Source organism: Falco peregrinus, chromosome 6 (assembly GCF_023634155.1).
Source record: "Falco peregrinus isolate bFalPer1 chromosome 6, bFalPer1.pri, whole genome shotgun sequence".
Classification (NCBI taxonomy): Eukaryota; Metazoa; Chordata; class Aves; order Falconiformes; family Falconidae; genus Falco; species Falco peregrinus.
In genome coordinates this window covers 64902481-64922431 of record NC_073726.1, presented here as the reverse complement: position 1 = coordinate 64922431, position 19951 = coordinate 64902481, and the positions used below count along the sequence as shown (strand labels likewise).

Genomic DNA, 19951 nt, shown 5'->3' with positions numbered 1-19951 from the left:
AAAATCTTCCACTGGAGCTAATGAGAGCCATACATATCAGTCTTTTCAGCAGCTAGGAATTAATACAGAATATTTTATCCTTTAAAATGCTGGGCAAACATTAACTAATCCTCTCAACACCCTTCTGGGGTAGGTAAATATTACTCTTTCCCAGGTGCAGAAACTAAAGAGGAAAAGTTATGTGATTTGCTTAAAGCCACAGAGGGAATCAGGTGGGGGTAGAGATGGGGGGGAGGGTTTTTTATAGCTTGAGCTCACTGCAGGTGCTGCCTCTTAGCCAGCACTGGTTTGTAAACTTGGTTGTGGTGGGGGGGAAATGCTCTGGTGTCTCCTCAGTGCTGCAAGAAGCGGAGCCGCTGATGCACGAGCACGCCTGCTGCCGTACAAACCAGCGGTGCTCCAGGGTCTGCCCAGACCACCGACAAAAAGAAGGGCCTTTGCAGGCAGGGGTTTCAGGGAGCACACCGCTCTGCAAAAACCCTCTTTCTTTGAAGTCAGTTAAGTTTTGGCCAGTTGGCTTCAAGGTAGGACTTAATGCCATGAAAAGCTTGTTGCTTCCAGGCTGAGCTTGCCATGGGTGGGGGATGCCTCTCAGGGGGCTTAGACCCCAGCCGCCTGCTTTAAAGCGGGTGATAAATGTTGTCTGCAGAGCTGGACTTGTTTATCTTTGGGATTTACATCACAGACAGAGTGGTAGGACAGTCCTGTGTTTGCAGACCTGGAGCTGAGCACCCGTTCCTGCCAGTCCGGCTTGAGGAGGGGGCTGCTGCTGCCCGGGCTCAGCCTTCCCACAGCCGCCCTCAGGCTGGAGCAAGGGTGACTGTTGGGAAACCAGCACCCTGTGCTCCTTGGGATGCTTGCCTCCTCGTCTTTGTGGCTGCGATTTTAAATGCGCTTATAGGGAGGGGTTTCTCTCGTTGTGCTTAATTGCATGACACTAACCTCTCCCTGCTGCCATTCCCTTGGTGTGTTGGCTTGTCTCCTTGCTTGTTTTCTCATCTCTGACCTGGTCAGGGCTTCAGTTCACAGGCGATGACATAAAATTCAATGGAAACGTTTGTGTGTGAAGCCGCTCTCGCCTGCAAAGATAAAGATCACCTCTGTGCCTCCAAGGTAGCACCAGGGTTTACTATTTACCCAGCTAGCTACGGCTGCGGCCACTCCAGGGCAGTCGCTGTCCATTGGAAAGCCCTTGTTTGTTGTCCCCTGATCTGTTTCGGGTCGGGTCCAAGGCAGGGCCATGTAGTTGGTGTCTGTTACGGTGTGACGGGCTGCCAGGCAAGGCTTCTGTCTCTGCTGCATAGTGCCTGGGCTTTTTTAATTGGAGACACGTGGTTTATTATTTAAAAGAATATGCTTTCGCAGTCGTTTGTTAGGATTTTGTATCTGAGAGTGCTGCAGCTTGTGAGCCTTAAATTAAGCCATACGAAGGACATTGAGCACCTCGGGAAGGGGTTGCTGCAGAACCAGAGCCTATTGTTCTCACCCTGAATTGTGGGGAAGCTCTTTCCCCATGCCAGCTCTTTTACTTGGTAGCCAACTAATACACACGGTGGTTTGTTTCTGTCTCCATCTGTTCCAACTTCAGTTTATTCATGGCTCTGTAGGTATTGTACCCTCTGCTGCTTTTTTTTTTTTTTTTTTTTTTTTTTTTTTGGATGAGTGCGCCTCCTCTTTTCATGGTTCACTTATTCATTTTGTAGGTCTCTGGCTTCCTTGTCAAGTTTTCTCTTTTGTTGTATTAATTGGTCTTAAATCTGTAGTCAGGTGCTGCGTGCACGCTTCCCGTGTACACCTTAACCATCTGCCGTGTTTCATCTCCATGGCACCCAGGCCAAATTCCAGCTCTGGCAATGACATCCTGCCTCCTCGCACTTTCCCTGGGCTTTTAGTTTGCTTTAGGTCATTTTTTTTTTTTTTCTATCCTAACGTGCCACCCCACTCAGTGGGGGGGAGAGGTGCTCTTGGGTGGTGAAAGGCTCCAGGCTGCCAGCACCCATCTGGGGCAAAACGTTCTGCAGCAGGCAGCTCTCCTGCCCGTCAGGGGCAGCCACAGCCAGCTTGGAGACTGGAGGGGAAAATGGCGAAAATATTGCATCAGAAACAAGATGCACGTTTGCAGCTCTGAGAGCAGTTGCATGACTTTCGGAGGCACGCAGTGAATTTTGCACTTCCCTGAACTCTTTTGCAGGAGAGAGTAAGTGGCTTTCTGAAATGGGTGCCATTGCCTCCTGCCTGTCCTTCTGCAGCTGTCAGCTGTAGTTCCTGAAGGAGGGCAGAGCAACTCCTGATAACGTTTACCTCTGGCCTTAACACTCCTAGACCTTGATACCTTCAAAGTAAAACCTGATGTGTCCAAGTGATCCCAGAGCATAATGAAGCTCCAGGAGTCTCGCTGGCACTTTTGTTTGTCTTATCTGACACTTTAATAGTGCAAGAGTTGTTAGCTTTACAGCCGGGTTTTGGGAGGACAAGACTGGTGTCTGTGTTTGGGAGTTGCTCTGTGCAGCACACGTTTTCCCTGGGGAGACAGCGGGTTCCTGCTACTTTTTTCCTTTTTTTTATTTTTATTTAAATACTGGATTCTTAGTATTGATGAAGAGATTCTCTAATGCTCTAAAACTCACTTAAAAGCATGGCTTGAACTTCTTAGGTACTTTGCCTACTCCGTGTCAGCCTGGAAGCTTTCTCTTCTCTCTGCTAATCCTGTTACTTCCAGTGAGAGCCCCAGCCATGGGGGTGAGCTGCTGGCAGGGCTCTGTCTTGCCTGCACTCTCCAACTGGGAGTCCTTAATGTCACAGCCTGGCTCCAGTTGTCACACCAAGTCGTGTACTGATGACTGTGGGTGGGTGGATGTGTGTATGTCCTCCCACTGTTAACCGCTTGCTGCTTATCATCTGATCTCAGATTTACTGGAACAACTTGTGTGGTTTAGTGTCGGCAGTCAGACCCCTGCTACCTCGGTGTGGTTAGCTGCTTGTTCGTATGGTTTTACGTGCCACAACCTGTCAGGGGGCTTCTCCCTGGCTATCAGCAGGGTGGGAGTTCAGGGCAGGGACCTGGCCCAGGGGCCCCACTGCTGCTCGTGGAGGGCCCTCTCCACTGGCCTTTCCAAGGGCATCTGCATGTTCTGCTCTCAAGCATTGCCAAACAGGAGAAACAGCGACCATGTCCTTCCCGAGGGTGCTGGCCGAGAGCCCTGGAAAGGGGCCATGCTCTTTGGGATCCCCACCCTGAGCCTGCCTGCCCTCCTTCCCTTTCCCAGCTGGTAAATCAGTGTGCTCTGCAGATTGCTCTGTGAACTCTTGGAAGGGACTGAAATTACCATTGTCCCCATCCTCCCCAAATCCAGCGTGCTCTTCATGTGGATTAGAGGTTCCCAGGCGCTTTGAGGCCTGTGCAAGGGCTGCGCTTTGGGCCACATTCCCCTCTGTTCCTCAGCTCCGGCTGGAAGCGGGGCCATTTTCCCCGCTGCGGAGCAGGACTGAGCCGGCTGGCAGGGCCAGGTGCCCGGCCGGGGCTGGGGCCGAGGCATGCGCCTCAGACTCTTGCCAGCTCTGTTATTAGGTGAATTTATGCACGCTCAATTAACTTCCTCCCTGTACCTTTCATACAATCCTGTGTACAGGTTATGGGGCGGGATGGGACTCTTCTGTGCATTTAAATGTTGGTAAAACACGTATAAAATTACATACCCCCACACCTTTGTGCTTATTGGCACTTGGCTACCCAGTCAGTAACACAGCTTTGACAGCAGTCTGGGTGCACAGCCCGGAGCTGCCAGCACCCACCAAGAAGATGGGTTCCTGCTGAGGGTGGCAGCATCACCTGCCTCCTATACAGCCTTCCGTAGCAGGTGAAACCTTCCTGGTTGAGTGCAGGACCAGTGGTGGGAGCTGGGCTACAGGCAGCCACTCGAAAGCAGGGCAATGATAGGCATTGCTTTTTGCCTCAGTAGACAAAGTGTCCGTGGGACTTCAAATGATTGACTGGTGGTGGTTTCCAGCTTTGGAAATGCCAAAGGAAGGATTGGGACAGTGGGAGTATTCAAGGGAGGGTTGCTGTGTGAACTTATGTCACCTCCTGGGCTTATGCAAACCAGGAGAAGGAACGTCAGGGCTCGACTTTGCAGAAGTCCTCTCGCCCTGCTCTACACACCATCCCTTGAAACAGCAGCAAGCTGCCTGTGCTCCCATCCTCCAGGCAGTGGAGGACAAAGTACTTGTACCGATGTGTCCCCTGGCGAGGCAGCACTGAAAGAGTAGGGAGAAAGACCAGTTCTTATCAATGAACAAAGCAGTACGGCTGGCAATAAAACTAGCACCAAAAACCCTGCAAGCTCAAATCCAAGCAATTTCTTGCAATATTATATATTATTTGTCTTTTGAGCCTTAAGGTCTTTGTGAAAACGGTGGCCTGCTTGGCAAGGTGTTAAACAGGCACACACATGCATATAGGAAAGCATCTGACCTGAAGTATTTAGAGTCCAAATGCACAAGACAGGGGCAAGGGGCAGGGAAAGGAAGGGTGATGGCTGACTACAGGACAGATTTTTTTAATAATATTTGGAAGCACAGAGAAGGAGGGAGGAGGTTTCCCTGATGGGTCGCTTGCTGGGATGCTTCATAGCACAGCCTTTGGTGTATCTCTGCGTAATTAAATGTCCTTGAAAAGTTAGTCTTTGACTTGCGAGACTTGGGAGTTCAACACCAAGTTTTGACTCTGAAGTAGTCTTTTAACCATGGCAGCATCCTTCATTTGCTACAAGGTAAGACCTCTAGATCAGCAATACATTGGGTCAGATTTGATTGTTGGTTTACAACAACCAGTTGGGTTGGTTTACCAGTGTAGTGGGTCAGTGCTTTGCTTGTGTCTGTCCCCGCATAGCTCTAATTCCTGTACTGATGGGACAGTTTGTGAACTGTTAATGGATTTATCACTGCTCTTGCTCCTGTGAAAGAAAGAAGTTGTTTTTCATGTTTTACAAGTACATGATGCAGCATAGAAGAAATAAGATTTTTTTTAACCTAGCGTCAGAGAAGAAAGGGCTGGCATGGTGTTAGCGTTGCCTCAGGTGGGCAGCACCCTGCCTCTCCCATGGGGATGCTTACAGCAGGGAGCAGAAATCCCCTGGTTAAGGACTCAGCCGGTGTTCCCTTCTCCTGCCTGTTTTCTCATTCCCACAGATCAGATCAGCCCTCTGCACCACAGCCTGTCACCTGATTTATGGGAGCCATAAACTGCAAAGCAGAAAGAAATAAAAATACTAAACACTTAGTTTTTTAAAAGGCCAACAGCGCATTGAAGTCTCGGTGATAATTTGCTCATAAAGAAATATTATGCTTCAGATCATAATCCCAGGCTGCAGATGGAGACTGAGATCTAGCCTGAGTCTCTCCCACTTAAACTGTAAAAGGAAGGGAATAGGATTAAAAAAACCCACATAGCATGTGGGGATTAGGCTTGGCTATCTTGCTGTCCATCACCTCTGGTGTCTGGGAGGTCTTGTGGGGAACTACTGATGTTCTCCAGAAAAAAACTTTGTTCTCTGCTGGAGGGACAGCATGCTCACAGAGGGATGGGAGGCGAGAAGAGAGGGGAGGATAAATATCCATGAGCAGCAGTCAAGCAACTGAGATTTACAGGCTATGTGGAAGTGCCCAAATTGTTGAACTGAGGGCTGTTCCCCTTGGACTAAGCAGGGGGTCTTGCCTACTTGAACTGTAATATTTTCAGCCTGGCCAGGCCAAATGCTTGTTGGTGCTGCTTGGGCAGCAGTTGCCTTTAATAGTTGTTGCTGAACACTCCTTTTTGGTCAATGCAGATGGATGTCTCTGTTTCCAGCAGTGAAAACCAGCCCCCAGCCAGCACAGGAGCTGTAAGAGCACAGAAGCAGTAGGCAACATGAGCAGGTTAGACCTTAAGTGGTGTCAGTGTTTGATTGCTAGAGAGGTCTCCCAGCTGCCCCAGGCAGGCGCCTGCTCCGGACAGATAAAATTATTTTCTGGTTAAGCTTTCTGCTGCAAACACCGCCTGTGTCTATTTACCTACTGGGCTTGCACTGGTGGTGGGCACCCGGCGGCTAAAAGCAATGCGTTTCTCCAAAGGGTATCAAGGATTTCGCAGCCAGTTCAGTGCAGCCGTATTTTCTCCTATTTGATCTTCTCCACCTTACCCTGTCAAAACCACCTATTAGTCCATGCCACCTCAAATGAATCCTGCTGTGATGCTCTAGGGTTGTAGGAGAGCAGGAAGGTTGTCAGCAATCTGTTTGATATTTAACCCCCCCCCCGGCTTCTGTCCTTTCCTTACATCCTGCAGGCAGGGAGGGTGCCAGCAGCGCGGCCTTGTGCTCTGAACAGCACAGAGCTTGGTTCCCTTTTTCAAGTCTTCTTCCTACAAGAAACTTTTCTTTAGAAGAGAATCTTGCTTTCTCAGATACGCATCCTAAATGTGGTCATGTAGAGCCATTTATAGACAGGGGTACTGGGAGGAAATTGTCACTTCCGGGGTGTTTTTTGTTTTCCTCCTTTTTTTTTTTTTCTCTCACCTGATAATCAAAATGAATGGATTTTCCAGGAAGCCCTAACTCTGCTCTGGGGCTTATAATATTGATGTAGCCCACTGTTCCAGCTCAGTTCCAGGTGCAGCCTTAGCAGTGTTGAATTATCACCTCCCCTTGGCCTGCTGGCCACACTGCCTCTGACATTGCCCGCTCTGCGGTTTGTGGTGTTTGTGATGCGAGCACACTGCTAACTCTCACAGCCTGGCATGCCTGTAACTCCCGGGTCCCTTTCAGCTGGGTGACTACTCAGCCAGCCTGCTCCCAGCCTGCGCTGATGCCTGCTGTTATACCATCCCAAGACAGAGCTTTGCACTCCCCTTCCTGTGCTTCGTGAGGCTGCTATTGACCCAGAATGTGAGTTTCTCAGGGTTTTTTGGATCCTCCGTTTGCTGAGGCTATGATCTTTCTCCCATGCTACATTTAAAGGGTTTTTATTACTCCTTGAGAACGACTGAAGTTCAGCCTTGCTGCATCTTGAAGGCTTGCTGGTGATCTCAGCAGACACATGTTAATGGTAACCAAAGGGGCAGGGTACTGCATTTCAACAAGGACTTTCTTAATTAAAATAAGAAGGCTTTAACAAAAACAGATCCAAAGCTTAAGCAGCCTGGTTGAAAAGGGAATCTGAAGTATTTAAGTTCTCCCACAAAGACGCTGCTTGGGCAATTCCCCAGTTCCTGGGGTGGTCCTGGGCTTGGCAGCGCCTGTGCTCCTGGAGCAGGAGATGCTCCTGCCCTGCTTGTGCAAGCAGGAGGGTTTCAAACACTCTTTATCAACGCCAGGGAAGCAAGGACATGAGTCTAGTTTAATTCCTCCGGGGAAAAAAAAAATAATTTTACCTTGTATATTAATCCAGCCAAGAGTGTTCCCTCCTCTACAGCCCTTTACAGTGCTGAATGCTGTAGGGGAAACCTCTCCAGGAGAGAGGCCTTACAGGCTATTTCTCCTCTAGTTAGAACAGGCAGTTCATTATCTTGGCGAAATCAAAACTTTCAAAGCTTCTGGTTGTCCCCATCTTTCCCCTAGTGTTTCCTGAAATGTTTAACAGCATCCTCTTTGCCTGTTTCCCAGAGACTGGGTTCCTCTTTGCAGTCAAGGTTTCCCTTTCCCTCCTCCTCAGTCACTGAGCAGCAGGGACTTTATGTCTTTGCAGGGAAAACAAATTATTGTGATGGCCAAAATGCACTATTTCTTCTGGTAAGTGTCTGCAGAAGTGGAACTTTGTTCCTTTCTTCAATTGTATTTGCTTCTGCAGACATGAGGGAGAAGGGATGCCTGCTCCCACCAGACACGAAGTACACTTGGGAATGTAGTGAATTTTTCAGTGGTGCCTTTCAATACACAGTAAGAAATCAGCTCTGAACTTCATTCCCTCAAAACCTGGCCTTTGATTAAAAGGTGGCAAATGGTGTGTCCTTGCAGGTCTGGCAATAGGCGCTGGTACCATCTGAATAGCAACGAACATCTTGCTTCTAATAGGGCTAAAATAGTGGCACTCTGTGGGTCAGAGTAAGCAATAGTTGCATGTTCACAGCCGGTGCCAGAAGTGGTTGATAAATCACTGATCGCTCCAATAAAATGCTCAGAAATGAGGAATGTTTCCAGTAACTTTACTTGGACGTTCTTAACTCTGACCTTCAGGGAGCACAGATACTTACAAAGAATAATTCACAGATACTGTTCATTATAAAGTATCCAAATGAAAATACTTTAAACCAGAGAGCTATATGCTCTCTGGACATCTACAGGTTTGGATAAGCAAGCAAGCATGCTTTTGCATCATCCTTTAAGTCAGTGTAGGTTTGCTTCTTGGGTATCAGGTCCAGCGCAGTTACCACACTGGTTTGGGCAGCAGCTGCAAAGTAAATGAAACATGTTTGGCTCTTTTGCTTGTGAGCCTGCAGGGAAGCTGGGGGTAGCAGCGGGTGTTTGGCTGCTCCGCTGCTGGGGAGGTGGTTATAATTTCTGTGTGACCCCTTTTCACTGGGCAACTTGGTTGCTGCAACAGGCGTATGCTGGGGTAAGTAGTGCTGATCCCAGGCCACCCAGGATTCAAAGCATGCCACCTGCTCAGCTTCTCTGTTGCTTTGATTTTCTTTCTGGTGTTACCCTGCCCAGTGAAACCTATGAAAGACTACATTTGCAGTGCCATCCATCAGCGCTTCTCTTTCTGGTTTTATCAGTGATGGGCTCTCACCTTCCTTTCTGCTTTGGTTCATAAGATTCTTCTTTCCTCTGTGCCTTTCGTGGAGCTCCTTTGCACGTGCCCTCGCTGCCTCCAGTGGGGTGTTTTCTGCCCACCAGTGGGGTGACCATGTCCACGTCTGCCAGGGCTGCTCTCCCTTCCTCTGCCTCTGAAGGAACGGCTCCTCGGGAGCAGTGGTCAGCACAGCAGGCAGCGGACAGAAAATCACCCCTGGGATCTTGAAGTTTCTTTTGGAGGTGACCTGGCTTGAGTGGGCTTAATGGCTTGACAATAGACTGGCTGCAGGAATCACAGTGGTCCCCTTGCACATGACTCTCACTGCTCTCATCTGATGCTGAGGTGCAACGCTGACTCCATTACCCATCTCTGCTTGTCCAGTGGCAAAGCAATTCATTTTCCGAGTTGCATAGTCTATTGAACACTTCTTTAAATTAGGGCACTGGAGGTGTAATTTAGATTAGGGTTAAGTTCCAGCTGCAGGGGACACACAACATGCAGTGCGTGTGCCAACAGCACACTCATCTCACCAGAAAGCAAATAAATCTGCCTTCCTGGCAGAGAATTCCCTCCTAAACCCAGGGACCCTCTCAGGCTTTGCTGGGGTGCAAAGGTTGTTCACGGTGAGAGGAGGGAGCCGTGGCCTGATGGAGACGGGCGAGCAGCTGGGCAGAGCCGGCTCCTCAGGTGCCGGGTGGTGAATGAACGGTGTCTCACGACCCAAACGCACAGCGGTGCAGTGGAGGTCTCTGGGCAGATGGAGTAGGGGATGTTTTCTGTGGACATCTCTTTTATTCCTAGGAAACCTGCGTGATAGGCTTTTCAAGTCCGCTGTTCCAGAAGAGCAACTAAACATGTGCTGAACTTTGATCGTGCGAGTGTTGGCGTTAATAAGTTACAAACTGACCCAAGTGCTCTGCAGGAGCTGAAGGCAGCCTGGGGGAAGTTCCCTGCTTTTCAGTCAGAGGCACCTCGTTACACCCCATCCCATTTGCATCGGCTTCATTAACTCAGGCAGCCTCTCCAGCTTGGATGCCAGGACGGCTCTCTTAGTCACTTTAATTCAGCTCTGGGCTGGTGCAACCAGCTGCTGAAATGTGGCTGTGCAGGAACTGCAGCATGGTGCAGGCCCGAGGCTCGGGGGAGCAGAGCTGCCATGTCCCCATCTGCCCGGGGAAGCAGGGAGGTGTCATGGAAGAGCCATGGAGAAAAGAGGCCGGGAGCTCTGCCACCGACGCACTGTCCACCTCCAGTCTTTCTCTTTTCTCTGACTTTTCATAGCCCAAGTTAAAGGCCTTTTGCTTTATATGGCTTTTTGCTTTATCTGCCGTTGAAGTCTTTTCTTAGTTGGTGGCTTTGGGAATGACTGCCTTGCTTCTGAGACTTAGTAGTTGCTGGGAATCTCCTGTCCACTGAACTCAGTATGATTCCTGCTTATAAAGCACAAGTATACTTTACAAGAGCTGCTGAAGCTTCACTGTGAAGTGCAAAACCCAAAGAAGGAAGCAATGCTGTTTAGATATCATGGTTTCTACTTTTGGGTTTGGTTTTTTTTTCCTAAAGTAGGAATTTTACAGTTTAGCAAAAACGTATTCCTGAACAAGGCTTGTTTGGAGACCTTCTTGTTGATGGCCCTAGGAGCTTTTTTTGCAACAATTACATAGAATTTATTTTAACTACACCAAATACAACAACAAATAGGAAGAGAAACTGAACTTTGGATACAGCCTTCCTCTTCGATGTGCACTTCTTAGTACCAGAAAATGCCAGAAGCCGTTTTTCCAGCAAAAAACTGACAAATGCTCTCTTTAGCTGTATGTGTACAGCTGCCTCCTTACCATTCCTGTCCCTTATGCTCACCCATATAGTCACCCTTATAGACACTTCAGGCTCCATCAGCAGCCTCCATACAGTAAGTTGCCTGGCTCATTCCTGGACCCTGTCGTTCTCTGCTCCGGAGCGCCTGGCACTGCCTCCTGGCAGTGAAGCGGGCACGTGCCGGAGCTCCTTTGTGGTCCCAGGTGCCACCCTCAGGAGCAAGCTTTTCCCTTGGGTTTGGACCTTATTTTATTTCTTTGCTTATGTCCCATTGGTCGTATTGTCTGAAGGATACCCACCTTGCTGTTGTTTCTGTGTGTGGCTAAGGTTGCTTGTGCAAGCAGTGCCAATGGGGAGGTATGAGACAGCTGAGGGTGGCCAGGGCAGGGACTACGTGAGCCAGTGTGCCATGCCTGGATGAGCAGTACCTCTCTGTGGTTGCTTGCTAGAGCTGGCCTATGTGCTGCAGCTGCCGTGGGGCCAGGCAGCATTGTAGTCCCTTGGGCGGTGGCACGGGTGTCACAGGGTCACCCTGCTCCCTACATTGGAAGGACCCGGCTTCTCTTCATCTGGTGCCTCCAATGCCAGCTTGCAGGGGTGGTGGGAGAAGAGGCAAGCAGTGTGCTGCAGCTGGGGACTGACCCCCAGGGGCTTGGCAGTTAATGGTTCTGCCCTGAAACAGGGGAACCTGGGTCCTGCCACCAGCCCTGCAGGACCTGAGGGGCTGTAATGCTGCAGCCACAGATGTGGCTCGCACAGAGCGGGCCACGGCTGCCACTTGACAAAGCAGCAGAGGTTTGGCAGAGGCATCTGTGCCGCTCCTGAGGCCGGGAGGGATGCGGTGGAGCGTGGTGGGTGCTCAGTGTACACCAGTCATTGCTGCCAGATCTGCTCCCTAGTGCAGCCTAGCAGGGCTTGCTGGCCCTGTATTGGTGGTGTGGGGGGAGGGCAGCCCTACTGCTCCCCCCCCGCAGGACCAGGTGACCATTCCTCATCTCCCACAGGTGTCACAGGGCCAAATCTCTGGAAGGAGCAGGCGACCCTCAGGAGGGGCCGCCAGGTGCCCTGTAGGTTTAGAATAACAACCCCCTGGGGTGCATCTGCCTGTGCGCAGCCCCCTGCTCCCTACCTGCGCTCTGGGGCAGCAGGGGCACAGCCGTGTGCCAGACAGGCACGTACGGCAGGGCCAGGGCAGGAGGCTTTTCGCACGCGAGGGCTTCCTCCAACAAAGCCGTTTCTGTCCTGCTCCCAATATTTCTGCCTGTGCAGTTGGGGACTGGGGGGGTGGAGAAGCACAAAGGACCCCAGACAATAGGGCGAGCGGGAGCATTCCTCACACCCATGGCGGCCAGAGAATGAGCTTTGTCTCCAGCTGCTGCCTCCCTCCGCTTCGGTGCTGTCCTCCCCTGCTCCTTTGTTCCCGCGCTGCCTGCCAGGGGTGAGACAGGCAGGTGAGCGGCGTGCGAGGCAGGGGGCTGGCGACGTGCTGCGGCGGGTGCATATTAATGGATTTCTCCAGCCTGTCACTGGGTGTTTGACTTGATTCATGAGACTCCTCCGTCTTGGGGACTACAGATGCGGCTGGGAGGGAGAGAGAGCAGGGACAGAGCTATTGTCTGCCAGGCCTGGGGCCCTGCTGGTGCCACTCTGGCGGCTGCCACCGCCACCCCGAGCCGCAAAAGCACTTTGCACCTTTGCCCCGATGTCCTTCCCGTCCTGGGTGTCTGTCCGTCCAGGGTGATGCCAGGTGGGACCAGCTGACACCTGCGCATCAGTGCGTGTCCCTGCAGCATGAGGCTGCACAGGGAAGGCAGGCAGGCAGGCAGCTTCCCAAACACACGCCCCGAAGTGCAGGAGCAATTGTGCTCCAGTCACAACGGGCTGCTCATGCAAGTGAAAACACTTCCACCCAGTGCCTTAACTGGCATCAGAAATCCAGCACAGAAAAGCCTTTTTGGTGCCTTTTTTTTTTTAAATGGCAGCTGTAGATTTTACTCTAGATTTTATGACTGGCTATAATTTTTGAACAAAGTAAATACACAGGTGGTGGACAGATATTAGCCAGGCAGCAGTCAGCTTCTGTCTCGAAAAGGCTGATTCAGGTACAGCATTTGATAGTGCTCACGTGAAAAGGGTGCATATGGTAATACCAGGGAAGGAAAACAAACGGGACGGAGTGTCCATCATGCTGACAAAGACCCGGATTGTACATGCTGGGGTGCAAATAGGATTGTCTGCCCATTCAGCCGACTCTGTCTTCCCTTTTCCCCATCCCCAAGCATCGGTAGTGCCTGAACTCCTTGGGGAGCTGTTTGAGTCAGGGGGACAAATGTGCATGGGGGAGGGGGTTGAAGGAGCACATGGAGGAGGGATAAGAGCAGAGAGGGTGCTGCTTTCAGGGGCTACAATAGAAAGGGCTAGCTGGTGGGATAAAGCTCCGTAGTCGGGTTTGTTGGACTGAATGAAGGAACCTACAGATGAGCTTGTCTGACAGCTTTCCTTTTATATCTCTAACATGCAGTTCATCCCGTCCTGAACTATACATTGAACAACACCATGCAACAATACCATGCTCCAGAGCAAAAGTGCAAGGTTTTATTTATTGGGGTTTTTTTAATTTTATTTTTGGTTTTGTTTTTCTTTTTCTTAGCTGTCAAGGAATAAAGCTGAACTGAGGGGGAAAGGAGCATTTATTCCCAGCAACTAAAGATAGGAAGGCTGAAAACAAGGACTTTCTCCAGGCATCAAACCCCACCTCATGGTTTCCAGTAAACTACTGGAACTACAAAACAAACAAATGAAGAAATGTCAAGGTATATTTACTCTCCTGTTAGCCTCCTGTTCTGCTCCCTCTCTGGCGCCTTTTGGCAGCATGCAAGGGTGCACCCCAGTGCTGTGTCCTGGGAAGGGGGCATGGCTGTGATCCTGGTTGGGGTGAGGTGACTGAATGAGTACCTGGCTTGCAACTCCTGCTCTCCGGCTATCACAGCGTGGAAAGGGTGCTGGAGGGGAGCCTGCGTTGGGAAGAGCGGTGCTCGGGGCTGTGCCAGCCCTTTGCGCTGTCTGCTCTCAGCGAGGCAGAAAACCGGTTCTAAAGGGGAACTCGCACACACCTGTTTGCAGCTGAAGCCAGAGCAGCTTATGTTAGAGGTCACCCGGACTTGACTGCCATCAAATATTGGCTGCAAGTGAGACGGGTTTCTTGAATGCCATGTTTTACTTGGTGACACATCCAGAACTTCTGGGAAGAGCTTTTTCAAATAAGATTGTCCTCAAACTTTTTGCAAGTCTCTTTTATTCTTTTCTTCTTCTTCCTTCTTATAAAGACAATTAGGCAATCACAGCATTTTGATGATGTTGTTTCTTAGCCTCTTGCTTCGTAGCTCATGGCCTTCCTGAAGAATCAAGGAGATGCTGATAAATTGGGTGTAGGAGACTTGCCTGCTGTTCCTTTCCCTGTCTAACGTTCCTCCCTGAGCTACCCTTGGAGTGCATCCTGCCCCTAGTTGTTCTGTTAACTTGTCTCTACTTGTAACACTCTGTACATAAACCACAACCGGGTGCTTTTTGCTCTGATTGAAATCATGCTGTGTAAAAGAAAATACAAATTAGCTCTGGCCTTTGGGCTCCTGACAAGTTTCCAGCGCTGCTTTCAGCACCACAGAGACCGTGTAACTCTGTGTCCTTCGTGCAGTGACGTCTCCTGCTCCGTCATGAGCTGGGCTGGCTGCCGCACATCCACGTTCAGCCGTTAATACTTCAAGCAGCTTTTAGCACTGAAGGAGGAAGAGAGATTGCCAGCAGCTGGGTGAAATGCAGGAACCTGCTTTTTCTTGCTAGGGGACAATAACGTGGGAAGGGGTAAAAGGAGGAGGATTTCCTGGGTAATTCCCCAAACCTTGATGTTTGTGCAAATACTTCCTGGTCTAATGTATGCCAAGTGATTGGGGAGCTCAGCATGGGGAGAGCTAATGCTTCAGTACAGGATTAACCCTTGAATGAAGAGTACGGTAGCATCTTATACAAACTATGGCTTAAGTTTGTCAGACCTTTCATGCAATGAAGCACAGGACACTTCCCTGCCTCCTTCAGGGATTCAGGCCATGCACACCATTTCAGCGTTGCTGAGGCTGCAGCTATCATGTCGCATTTTCAGCAGAAACCTTTAAGCCTCAGCAACTTCCTCCAAGGATGCTGAACCAAACGTCACCCAGACCCACGAGTTACAGATGACATCGCTGGTTCGAAATGGTGTGTGGGAACGATGTGGGCGAATGTTCCCTACACTGGGTGTTTTCTAAAGGTCTCTGAAGCATAAGGCATGACTGAATGACTTGTGTTTTCTCTAAATGACGAGTGGGTGAATCTTGAATCATTGGGCTGCTTTTATTTTTGTTAGATGTGTGTGGGCTGACAACATGACTCAGTATTTTCTCTGCAGATGCAAAGATCATATTGCCAATTCTGGGTATACTTCAGGCAGTTTCATGCAGAGAACTGGAATGCTTTTCTAGTCTGGAGCTTTGCTTTTTGGCAGCCTTAAGCTTCTTGATGTGAAAATAAGCAATTAATTTTAAAAATGAGTGCTTTGCCAAAATGTACAAAAATACAATGAAGAAATGGCCGAACATTTGAAAACTACCTCTGCCCCCATGTTTTCCCAACAATTTATCTGATTATTTTTGTTATTCTGGAAAGGTCCATAAATGTCTGATTTTTCTTTCTGATTCTCCCTAGTCTCAGTTACTGCTGGGTGATCTCTTTGGCTGCTGAGTATCATCTCTGCTATTAGTTCAACCAGCCGTGCGCTGCTGGGTGAGAGCCACTGGCCTCTGAGCGATGGTTGTGAGTTCTCCCCCTCCTCCCAAGAGACAAGTAGGCATATTTGTGGATACATGTATGTGGTTCAGCCAGTACTCAGAGCTGACACAGAAGTCCCAGAAAATTTCACTTTCTCCCTGCTGGAAACCTCCCTGCCACACTCCCCCTTCTTTATCTTCCCTTTATGCCATGTACAGTGTATGGCATGTGATTGAGAGATGCATGAGGCCAGGCATGGGCTGTGGACGCTTTTATTTTGCAATGGTGAGTGCCCTCTTCTCCCACACCCTCTTCTCTGCTGCTGAGCAGAGTGCTGGTAGTCATGTCCTTGACTTAGCAAGCAACCTTGACTTAGCAAGCAAGAACAGGTTGCTTGCTAAGACCCTTACCTGTAATCATAGCCCAGCATCCTAGGGCCACTGATAAACCATTTTTCCCTGGTGATACCAGCCCTCAGCCCACCATAAACCTTGCTGAAGATCTGGGAATGCCTAGACAATAACAGACTTGTGGGTGAAGGATGCTGTATGGCAAAGGTTGTCTTTTGGGAGATCAGAAGATGTTCTGCCTTATAGATGTATTCTGTAGAGCATGCAGGGTGAAATGAATTGCATACACCCTGCTTTTTTTGATCTGTAACAGCAACTGTAACAGTAACTTCAACCACAGAAAAATTCCCACGCTCAACCGCTAGCAATGGCCTTGGCTAACGTGACCTGTACTTAGCACTGTGACCCAAACCCCACTATGATCCCAACTCTATACTGGCCCATACAACAGAGAGCCATACCTCACCCATAGCTAATTATAAGCTATGTGCATAAGCATGTATTGTAGTTCTAGGGGACTGTATAATTTTCCTATTGTTCTAGTTCCTCAGTACTAAGATCTACTCCCTATTCCTGACATTTTCTCTAGCCTCTGCTGCCCACCCATGGTAATAACTAACTCCAAACTTAAGGTTGAGCACATCCATTGTCCCTCCAGACCTCACAGGAAGTGATTTGATTTGGTTAGCTCAAGTGCCTTTGCAGCCCTGTCCCAGAATGGTAAGAACTGGGCACCAGACCTTATAATATCTCTTCAATCCTCACATTATTCAGGAATAATCCTACACTTTCAGCCCTTTTTCCCCCGAAGTCTGATTCCAGCCTTAACCATAAACTATCAGCCAACACCCCTTCAAACATAACCCCAAGCCTTCTGCCTTGGTGAGTACCAGCACCCAGGCTTGCCCTGAGGAGCAAAGAAAGAGGTGGTGTGCTCTTTAGTCCTTGATGCCCCAGTCCCCAACCTTGACTTTCGTGTCTACAGACCTGATGCGCTTTACATATGGGCCTGTACCTCTGAGTGCTGGAGTCCTCCACCCCTGCCAGCCCCCACCCTCCTGACTGTGTTTCCAAGGTCTTTGCTGGAGTCCAGGTACGGGGCTGGGGGCAGCCAGTGGGGCTTGCTGGGTGTAGAGGTTGGAAGCTGTGTTTGTCAAGGGTTGTGCTCAATAGGGCAGGGCACATTTTGGTGGAGATTAAGGTGCAAAGATTTTGTTTGGGCATGGCTTGAAGGATGAACTGGCTTGCTCCAGCTGCTGAGGGGATGGTAGGACGGGTGCAACCTAGAGCATGGGCCAAGGGGGAATATGACAGTGTCTGTACATCAGTGAGACAGCAGGGAGATGATCACAGAGAAGCAGCGCTGGGTTAGGGATGATTAGAACAGCCTGAGAATGGCCAATGTGTTCCAGTGACCCTGCTCCTTTCTTAAGCTTCATTGACCCTACCTGCTTACTTCTCATTGCCTTTCCACTGGTTCTTCATCACCGTCCTCGGTCCTTGACCCAAGTCTGGGTCTCCAGAGCTACTTGCTGCTCCAGCGCTAGTTCTTCAGCCCTCCCCAGCCCTGTGGCACTGCTGCCTTGCCTGCTTTCGGCAGTCAGAGCGCATCCAAGGGGCCAAGCACATGAACATGAGGTTGCTTATTACAAGACGCCCTGCACCCCATATTTCATGTTGGCATGTTTTCCTGGTTGGGAGCTGAGGAATGAAAGTGCTATGGCCCCAGGTCTCTTCAGGTGTCAACTTCTTGCTGTGAATAATGAGCTTGCTTTGGGTTGGGCTTGACACTTGCTTCATTTATTTATTTGTATTCAAAGTTGGTATTGCATGTTTTGTTTCTAAATGGCATTTAATAAGACTGTCATATAAAAGCTCCACAAGTTTCTGCAAAGAATACTTACTAAAAGTGGTTTTGTAACCCTTACAGTGTGTGGTCTTTGGCTTTTCTGAACTTTTGCTGTGTCACATTTAAATATTGTTTAGTATAGTTGGAAAGAAAGCTTGGAAAGAGAAAAGATGTCAGAGAGCAGATTAGAACAAGAGGGAGGTGGAGCTGGTTATGCTTCTTTTTTGCAACAGATGAAGTCGGTATTCCCCACCTGCTGAAGGAGTACCTACAGCAGACTGTATCACCAACACACCTTATTCTGAAATAAATTACAACAACAAAAGGATGTTGTTTCTGGCAGTAGACAAAGTGCTTATTAAATGGTGAGCTTTGCTTTGCATGCTTAAGGTCGCAACTTCTTTCTTTTCCAAAAAAACTAAGTTTGTTGCAGTAATCGAGGTTGGTGAAGGGAAGGTCCCCACAGAGTGCTGAGACCAGCCTGCTTCCTCGTTCTTTGCACTCTCATCATTGGGCAACTTTCTTCTCTGTCAAGTGAAAACTTCCTTGTCCAGCCCAGTAACACTGGGCTCACCCTGAACAAAACAAGGTCTTCTCCCCACATAACGCCCATTAGGCAGCGTCACACCCCTCTCTTACAGGAATACCCATCGGAGTGCTTTATGAAGGTGATTAAGGGTTTCGTCATTTGCAGACACCTCCTGAAGCACAATATGTGTGTGTTTTTATGGCCACTTTTGGATAAAGGCACCACTGCAGCTGGTAACTGCAATTTCAAGATAAAACTCGCCATGTGTCAGCCTAAGAAACAGCAAATAAAGGAGCAAGGAATTGCTCATTTTCAGACTCCAGCATGGCTACATACGCTTACTGATGCTTTGTTGCACAAATGCAGAATAAGAACTTTAACCTGAATGATTGTCTCTTTGTAGTTATTGTATTACCTGTAATTGTTTCTGCAAGAGCTTGCAGGCTCTGCCATTAATATGCATCTTTCTGGGTGTGCTTTTGAATAAGATTAATAAAGGAAAACAGTATTTTTCATGAGAAAGCCTCTTGGTATGTGTTATTTCCAGAAACCATGAAATCATCATTTGTTACTTTACCCCTCTTAAGCTTAACAGCTTTTTAGAGGACTGGTGTGTCTGCGGCCACATTCTGAGTTGCTGAAATAGTGAGATGTGTTGGAAAACAAGAGTACCAAAGCACCCACTAACAACATCCTGCAGGTCAGAACTCTGAGCACTTTCTAAATAGGTCAGGGTTTGGTCCGAGAATCTGGTATTTCTTGAAGATGTCCTTTAAATTTCCTTTACTTCTCCATTTGGTCACGTAGCCTGTGTGCTGGATTTATTTGTTTTGCAGTTCTTTGCTGTCAAATCATCATCTCGTGTTGCTGTCTTATATAAATGTTAACATTAGCTAGCTTCACAATAACAGCCTGGAAAGGAAACATTTACTTCTGAGCTTCCCCCTGCCAAGCAAATGTAGTGTATGGTTTTTTTTGGTGGCTACCAGTGGTTAAGGGCATGGGATGTAAAATTATAATGCTGTATGCACGGTTAGTCTATTACAGTTATGATCACCATAACATGCATTTTACATTTGTTGTTTCGCTTTTAAATTGGTGCGTTCAGTGTGGAGGGCAGGACTCCCCATTCCCTTATGTAACATAATCTCCATAGGTTCTTGAGGATCTGCCTGCCAACAGTGAAGAAATGAAAAAAGATGAAAACCCCCTCCATTTTAAGCTCTACTTTTTTGTTCTTGATGACACATAACGAATGCATCAGTGTTACTTTTGCGTCCTGAAAGAAAGGGTGATGGCATGGAATGGAACTGCCATGTAACATGCAGAGAGCTTGAAAAAAAACAAACGGACTGCGAGCCCCAGCTCACCAGCATGGAAACACCGGCCTGTCCACGGGCTCCACCACGCCAGGTGTGCCGCTTGCCTGAGGCGCCCCTAGCAAAAAGGGCGGCTGTGCCCGCGGCAGCACACCGTGTGGCACCGGCCCGTGCCCCGGCGGAAAAACCGTCTTCGAGAACCGCGGCGAGCGGAGGCTACTGCATCGCCCTGCCCCCTCCGGCCAGGCCTTCAGGCACTTTCCCTGACGCTACTTGGGAAGAGCGGAGTTACACGCGAAGGAGAAGCCCCCCCGGGCAGGCCTGCGCGGGTCCCACGGCCGGACCCAGGGCGGAGCCGGCAGCACGGGCCCCGGCGGCGGCGGTACTGCCGGACACCTGCTCCCACCAAGCACCTCCAGCCGCTCGGCAGTGCCCGCCGCAGCGGGGTCTCAGGCGGGCAGCAGAGCCCTCTCCGGCCTGCCCTCCCGCTCCCTAACAGCGGCCCCCGGCCGAGGCC

General features: G+C 49.4%; 1 long non-coding RNA gene across 1 annotated transcript; it reads left to right on the top strand.

Moving 5' to 3' along the window:
- The first annotated feature begins 278 nt into the window (after nucleotides 1-278).
- On the top strand, nucleotides 279-18637 carry LOC114011613 (uncharacterized). Its single transcript, XR_003553592.2, has 2 exons — nucleotides 279-524; nucleotides 13238-18637. It is a non-coding gene; the product is annotated as an uncharacterized LOC114011613 (long non-coding RNA).
- The last annotated feature ends 1314 nt before the right edge of the window (nucleotides 18638-19951 follow it).